At 48.9% G+C, this 7,744-nt stretch overlaps 1 protein-coding gene across 2 annotated transcripts in view; it reads right to left on the bottom strand.

Annotated features, from left to right (window-relative positions):
* The window catches only part of FURIN (furin, paired basic amino acid cleaving enzyme), a 19,372-nt gene extending 11,888 nt beyond the window's left edge, over positions 1–7,484 (bottom strand). The window contains exons 1-4 of one of the 2 annotated variants that reach the window (XM_023520952.1): positions 7,235–7,484; positions 6,854–6,934; positions 3,988–4,049; positions 2,778–3,256 (exon numbers count right to left, since the gene is read on the bottom strand). The gene's annotated coding sequence lies outside the window, so the exon portion shown is untranslated. Of the gene's footprint in view, positions 1–23; positions 48–2,777; positions 3,257–3,987; positions 4,050–6,853; positions 6,935–7,234 lie in introns of those variants that run through there. The other variant, XM_011376157.2, reaches the window with a different exon arrangement.
* Between the last annotated feature and the right edge of the window lie 260 nt (positions 7,485–7,744).

Below are 7,744 nucleotides of genomic sequence, written 5' to 3'. Positions count from 1 at the left end.
GTGACAGACCTGGGGCACCTCACCTGCGATGCGACTTAAGAGCGGCGTCGCAGACTCCAGGACCTACTGTTAGAGGAGCCACGACCTTATTTGCGTCTATATATAGACAGGTGAATAAGCCGGAGAAGCCCATCATCGCCTTTCAACTTTTTTTTTTTTTCCTATGCCAACCGCCTCCCAGGCACCGGGCCAGTCACTTTACATTATCGCCTCCTTCTGTACATTATTTAATCCACATAATCCTTTCAAGGTTATTAACCCCGTTTTACAGATAAGGAGACTGAGGCAAACAAAGTTTAAATAATTTGCCCAAGGTCTCCAACTAGCAGGCCTCAGAACCTGGAAGAGGTGTGGGCCTTTGGCAGATCCTGGACCCTAGTGCTTGCAATATACCAGCCAGCCCACTCTGCTGGCTCCCTGGGTCCCTGTCCTAGAAAACGTCTGTGCTACTTGGCGAGGCCACCACTGCTTGAGCTGACAAAGAAAAGAAGGGAAATGTGGCCAAGAACTCCCCAGGCTAGGTTGTTTCAAGGTCGCAGGGCAGTCTCTGCCCATACCTTCCTGTTCACTGAGATAACCTGGAAGCACAGTATTATCCTGTGGTCTCAACACAGGTTTGGGGACAGTGACAAAAAATGACCACCACCCTGTACTTACTAGGAGCCAGGTGCTGTTCTGAGCTCTTCCTTACCACAAGCCCCATGAGGTGGGTATAGATACATTTTCCTTAGGGCACCTTTTATGTATCACTGCCTACATATTACACATGACCACGCGGAGGCCAGAGAGATTAAGTGATATTAAGGAATCACTGTGACAAGCCAGCTACCAAACCTGGTTTCAAATCCCTGTGGCACTATTTTATATTATGCCACCTTAGACAAATTACTTAACTCTCTGAGCCTCAATTTACCTCTCCGTAAAATGGAGACGATACTCAACTAATAGGTTAAGGTACCCACTTGGCTACCCTTACAAATGCTACAAATACTGGAAACTCAGGGAAGAATGTGGGGTCCTGAAAACCGAGCTGGGAGATCAGTCTGGTTGGCCAGCTCTGGAAGTGGGAACTTCTCCCAACAAGTAGCTAAGATTGTAGGGACCACGCTGGGGTAGCCCCATCAGCACCAGCCACTATTGGGAGAACAATGCTTCTGTAGTCAGATTGAGCGAAGCAGGAAGTGAGTCACAGTTCTTCCTCAGTCTGTGAGCAAGAGAACCCCATTGAGGGGAAATTGGGACAGGGCTGGCCCCACCTAGCCTCAGAGTCTTCCAGTGCCCTTCCCACAGGTCCTCTGACCTAGAAGAAAGGTCAGCCCAGACAGAAAGCAATACCCGCTGCCTCTAGGTGCCCCACCCATCCTGGAGGCTGGGCCCAGGGGAACAGTGGGTCTGAGGAGGAGGAAGGGCTAGTTCTGTCCCACATGGCTGCTATCCCCTCCCTCCCCCTCTCAGAGGCACTGGAGCTTCCCAGTTTCTCCCCGCAGCGTGGCCTTCCAATCTTGCCTGTGTCATAAGGCACAATCCTTTGAAACTGTTGCTCAGAGGTGCATCACAGGGGAGGGGAGAGGAGAGGATTGAGCAAGTAAGCACCTGTCCTTGCTTGGCTCAAAGCTTCAACTTTGTCCCTCTCCTATTTTAGAGCTTCACATGCATTGTATTTTACTACAATTCTGTTGCTAAAAAGAATTTGGAAGCTACTCTGTTTGAGACCCCTCGGGAGAGAACGGCCCTCTGGAGAGAGCCCCAGGTGGCCTCATCTGGTGACTGCTAGCCAACTTCGTCCTTTATGTCACTGGAACAAGTCCTATGCGCAGGTATTCTCTTTGTCTTTCCCAAGGGTGTATCTGAAGCCTTAAGGCCAGAGGGAGCTAAAATGGCCCAGGTCCCCTGACTTGGAGCCTTAAGAACCCAAGGGCCTCTACACAATTTATTCTACACACCATCAATAGGATAAGGGGTACCATGTGACAGAAGCCTGGCAACAGGAGGGAGAAAGACCTGTGAGGAGGAGTAGGGTCTGATGTACCCTGAGGGAGGAAGGGATTGTGATGGGGACCCCACCTTCCCAGCAGGAGTCCAGGAGGAAAGATCCAGCCGCAGGACCTTTTAATCCTTGGAGCTGGAGCTCATCTGGGAGGCTCCTGACAGCAACCCTAGTCCTACAGTCAAATCCACCCCGGCACCCTCACTCGAGGCGCTCTCAGTGTCTCGCTGGAGAGCTCTCGTGGGTCCACTCCTCTCAAAACCGCTTCCCCACTCTCTGGCACCTCAGACCAAGCCCTCGGCATAGCACCCGCACCTGGTTTTCATCAAAATGTCTACACCACATCCATACATGCATAGAAGCACAAACAACGAAATTTCATTGGCGTTTTCTCTGAAAGGGTGGGATTTGTGAGCTTTTTGTTTTTTGTTTTGTTTTTGCAGGTAAATGTGTTGTCAGGAATGTCTGCAATAACTTTTGTAATAACTAAACCTCAAAGTCATGCAAAATTGAATAAAGCATGCCCATACTTCACCATCTAGTTCCAGCACACGTAGGGTCCATCCCGAACACTGCAGTCAGGCTTCTCTATCCCCAAACAGAGCAGGGCCCTTCCAGTTCTAGCTAAACCACTCTGGGAAAACCTTTTATATGACAGGCGAACAGGGTGTCTGTGGGTGGGGGGAGGAGCTAGAAAAGATTTGGTGGTGATATATCTGGTCCTGCTGGGACAGGATCCCAGCATGGCCAGCCCTCATTTTCCCAGTTACTGGGGTGAGTCTGCACTTACCTTTTACCAGCCGACTCTGCCGAATCCTAAGCTCACTGGTCGGTTTATGGCTCCCTTCTGCTGGCTCTGTCTTCTGCCTCGCCTTTGATGCCAAGCCAGTGCTACCCACAGCTGGGCACCGAATAGGTGCAGTGGATGCAATCTAGTTTGACATTCATTGAGCACCTGCTGAGTGCTGGAACCTAGTGCCTTGAGCTGAGTCCTTAGAGCTTGTCCTCAGGAAGCCAGTGACCACGTCTGGCAGAGCTGAAAGAAGGTACCCGAGACCTCCAGGATCTTCCTGGATCTGTGTCCTACCGTGTCGCCTTGCAGCTCCAAGAAATCTCTGCCCTTTCTTCTCTCTCTTGATCCAGAAAAGTAAAACAGTCAATTATCATGATTTCATGTTGAGTTTTGCAACCAGTTCTGTCATCTGGAACGGGTTTCTCAACCTCCGCACATTGGCATCTCGGGCTGGATCTTTCTTCATGGAGACTGTCCTGTGCATTGTAGCATGTTTAGTAACATCCCTGGTCTTAAAACACTAGGTATCAGTAGCACCCCCACCCCCATTATGCCAACCAAAAATGTCCCCAGACATTGTCAAATGTCTCCTGGGGGCCAAATCATTCCTGCTCAGAACCAGTGATCCAGAGTGCGGAACAGGTGCGGGCGGCGGGTAGTGTGCAGTGAGCGAGGCAGCAGGAGATGTCTGTTGGGAACTATGCACTTTTATTATAAAAGTGGCAGCTGGCAGCGAAGGAGAAACTCCCAAACCCCAAAGCGCCGGGCATGGCGATGCAACAATGAGCCATTTAGTGTTCGGGGCAAACAGTCTTATGTCTCTCCACGACATCCGAGGATGTGGTTTTCAGTAACGCTCATGATCATGCTGAATCAAGGAGACGAACAATCATGTTGATCACACTCTGCTCACAAGGGTGGGGAAGTGCGTGAGACAGCTTTGAATTAAATATGTGTTTAGAAGGCAGATAGGTGGTTGCTGGAGAAGGGGAGCAAAGGGAAGGAAGGAACCTTTTGGAAGTGATGGATATGTTCATTATCTACATTGTGGTGGTGATTTCACGGGTGTATGCGAACATCAAAACAGATCAAGTTGTACACTTTATGTGCAGTTTATAGCGTGCCGATTATACCTCGAAAAACTTTTAAAAATGTATTTGTTTAAAGTTTTAGTGCTTAAAAGGCATTATTTTGAAAATTTACTCACCTGAGGTGGCCCATTTCTTGACACTGCCAGATAAAGGTGGTGGTAGTGGAATCATGGTAGTACTTAAAAATAAAACAGGAAAAAAAAAAAAAAAAAAAGAGAGAGAAAATGATCATGGGCCTCAAGGCTGATCCGAGAAAGGAGGGAAAAGGGTGCCGAGAACGTGCAGCCCAGGCCTCTCTCCCAGGAGTCTGCCCACTGGCTGGCCTAGGGGAAGCATCTGAGAGTTTTTCCGTTGGACGATGCTATCACACCAATGTGTCTAGAATGGTATTATCAGGGGCTTGAGAAAATAAAATAACAAATGTAGTGCTGGCTGCCAGGAAAGAAACAAATGGCTCTGGAAATAAAAGGCTCCTTCACTACCTTTAATCCCTAAAACAAACATTGCTGGGGAAAAAGTCAGTTAATACCTGAAAGAAGGCGGGTGCCATCCCTCAGTGGGGCATGGCACACCTGGGAAGCAGGCTGCATTGTGCCACCTGCACATTACAGGCACCAGCACAGCTCGTGCCCAAGGGGATATACTTAGCAAAGAGGGGTGCCAGAGATGCCAGATAAGAGAGCTGTGGGTGGCAGACGATGAGGGGCCTCTCGCTGACAGTTCCAGGGCTTTTTAGCTGAAGGAGAACTCCACGGAAATTCCCAGGAGCCCCTGAGTGAGGCTCAAGAAAGAGGTAAAAGTGAAGGTTTGAGGCGTGCAGAGAGAGGGTGTCCCAGGCGCGGGAAATCAGGAGGGCAAAGGCTTGGCCCTTTGTGAGTCTGTGCACTGGGAGAGCAGACACTTCTCAGAGTGCGGAAGGAGAGGGCAAGGGGAGAGAGAGATGAGACGAGACGAGAGTAGGCAAGGTCGAGATCATGGAGCATGTGGCAGGCCGGAAGGATGGTGACCTGAATTCTCAGAGCAGTGGACAGTTTTTGGAGAGTTTTACTAACTTACCCCTTTAAAGGCCCCTATGACTACCGTGGGGAAGGAGACATGTAGGGGTAAGAGTGGGAGCCCCCCAACAGCCCTATGCAGGAGGCACCATTAATGGCCCTCCCCTGTCACACATTGGGTGGTGGACAGGCTTGGGAAAGTCTAGTGACTTTCATCACCCAGTAAGCGGGTTTGTGGGGTCCTGAGCAGGCCTGGGAAGGACAGGGTGGCACCCATCGCCCTGGAAAGCCAGAGCTTTCGCAGGCAGAGGGCTGGCCAGCCAGGCCTGGGGTCCCACTGCTCAACTGCTTGGGTGGGCTCTGGTGCTTCTTCCTAAACCACACCTATGTGGGCATCTTTAGCAGGAAACTTGACAAGGGATTCTTTGAGGTAACAGCTAAAACTCACAGAGTGCTCATTCACTCATTCAATCTCAGGGGCTGTGCTAAATATTTTATGCTGACCGCCTCATTTATGGCTGATAGTAACCCTAAGGCAGGCACTATTATCATCCCCATTTAACAGATTAAGAAACTGAGGCCTAGAGAGCTTGCAGGGAGTTAGGAAGAAGATCCAAGATTTGAACCTAGGGAGTGAGAATGGAAAGTTTCTGCCTCTAGAAGAGGGAGAACATTGGCTGAACAGAGCAGCCGGTTCCCTCAGGCACTGCAAGGTGGGCGGCTCTGCTCTGATTCACATTTGATGTTTTCTTGGACAAGGCTGTTCACCTGCATCCTCCCCGTTGTCCTCGTTGATATTCCTATAACATGTGTGCCACTGAACGGATGACCTGCCCTTCCCCCACACAAACCTTGTGGGCTATGGTCCCACATACAGGTTGCCAGCCCAGCCTTGGGCTCAGATCCAGCTCTGAAAAATGTCTGAATGTCCCCCGGGCAAAATGCTTAACCTCCTGGAGCCTCAGTTTCCTTATCTGTAAAATGGGGTACAAGCTACCCATTTACAGGTGATACCTGTAAAGGGCTCAGCACAGTGCCTGGCCTGCAACGATGGCCTCTGTGATCAAGTTACTTCCTCTTTCCTTCGGAGACAGGAATGTTCTTCTGGCCAGCTGTCCGTGGAGGCTTTTCTAACTCTTCCACATTGGCCTAAATCCAGGCTTTCATGGATAAAAATCTCTGCCCTCACTGCAGCTCTTCCTTTGGTGCTTTTAGATTATTTTTTTCCTAGGCAGGACAGCTGCCAGCCTTCCCGCATTGCTGTCTGTGCTCAGAGCAGCCTTTGGTGTGGCCTGGTCCCTGGGTGACCCACGAGGTGCCTCGTACCCATTTTGTAAGCTGTCTGTTCCTTTGACCTCTTGCCTCTGAGGTCAGAGGTCAGCTGACAGTCCTCTGTGGCAGTGTTTCCCAATTTGTTCACTTCATGACTTGCAGAATGTGTGGGTAGCTGGCTGGAGTGAATGGTCCAGGCTGGTGGAGGCTAGCGGGGCCCTGCTGGCAGCGGCCGCCCCATGCCCTGATACCTGCGTGGGGGCGGGAGGCTCTAGAACCCATTTCAGGCACACTAGTGGGCTGTGCTTTCTAAGGGGCACCTGGCGGGGTCTGGTCACAGGTGGCTACTCTGTTTCCCAGCACTAGCCAAATCACTGTGCTCACTAAGTTCTTTTCTCATAGATCCTGGCAGGGCTGATCTTCCTGACCTTCTTGTTTTTAGAAGGAAGAAATACTTTCCAGATAGTATTCTAGGAAGATGTTCTCCTGGGAGGCAACAGGGCTCTTTATCCCTGACCGTGGGTCTCTAACCTGAGTTTTGTTCATTCCCTTTGTGTGAAAGAGACTCTCACAGCCTCCTCAATGCTGAATGAGGTAAATTATTTCTGTTGTATTAGGTATACATTCCTCATAGCTCTCATGCAAGCATCCACCCAAAATGATCCAAAGGTCAAAACTATACAGAAAAATACACATAAAGCAATCTGGCTCCTACCTCTGTCCCTTCTATGCAGTCCCTCTCCACACCTGAGTACCAATTTTTCGTAAATCTGCGTTATCTTCTCAGTGTTTCTTTCTGCAAAAAAAGTAAAAAAAAAAAAAATATATATATATATATATATTCACACACACACACACACACACACACACACACACACACACACATTTATCTCTCTGTTCTTATAGTACTTTCCTTTTTTACCAAAAAGTAGCATATTATAATGTTTTTTTTTTCTTAGCAATACATTCTGGAGAAATTTACATAATAAATATAAACAAAACTACAAACCCAACGTAATTCATTAAATAGTTCAGTGGGAAGGATGATGTTGCTTGGCTGAAACCGAACTGCTGCTTGTGGCGATATGGGACTTACCAACGAGAGCAGGTCTCCCCTTGAGATTGACGTGCCCGTGAATGTTGCCATGTGCTGGGGGGTGACTCAGTTCTCCCACTACTTTTCTCTATTTGAATTACTGCAGTACTTCTGTTTGCACAGTGGGCTGTTACATCATTTGGCCGTCTCTTGGCTTCAACGCATCATTTACGCATTAAATCCGCCTCTGTTCTTTTCTTGTTAGCCAGCAGCAATTAAAAAGGACTGCTTGGTGCCAACAGAATCATAAACACAAACGCACACTCGGGCAGTGAAATCCTGTGTCAACAGTAGATTGTAAGGTGGTCATGCTGACAGTAATGAGGACGAAAATAATCATAATGGCCAACATTTACTGAGAACTTGCCATGTGCCGGCAACATGCTAAGTACTGTATATGCAGGGTCTTCCGTAATCCTCCAAACAACCCTATAAAGTAAGTACTCCCCATTTTACAGATGAGAACATTTAGTCTTAGTGGGATTGAATACCTTGCTCGAGATCACATGT

Source organism: Pteropus vampyrus, unplaced genomic scaffold, assembly GCF_000151845.1.
Source record: "Pteropus vampyrus isolate Shadow unplaced genomic scaffold, Pvam_2.0 Scaffold286, whole genome shotgun sequence".
NCBI classification, from domain to species: domain Eukaryota; kingdom Metazoa; phylum Chordata; class Mammalia; order Chiroptera; family Pteropodidae; genus Pteropus; species Pteropus vampyrus.
Note: the sequence above shows the minus strand (reverse complement) of the source record. Positions and strands in the feature narration are given on the sequence as shown.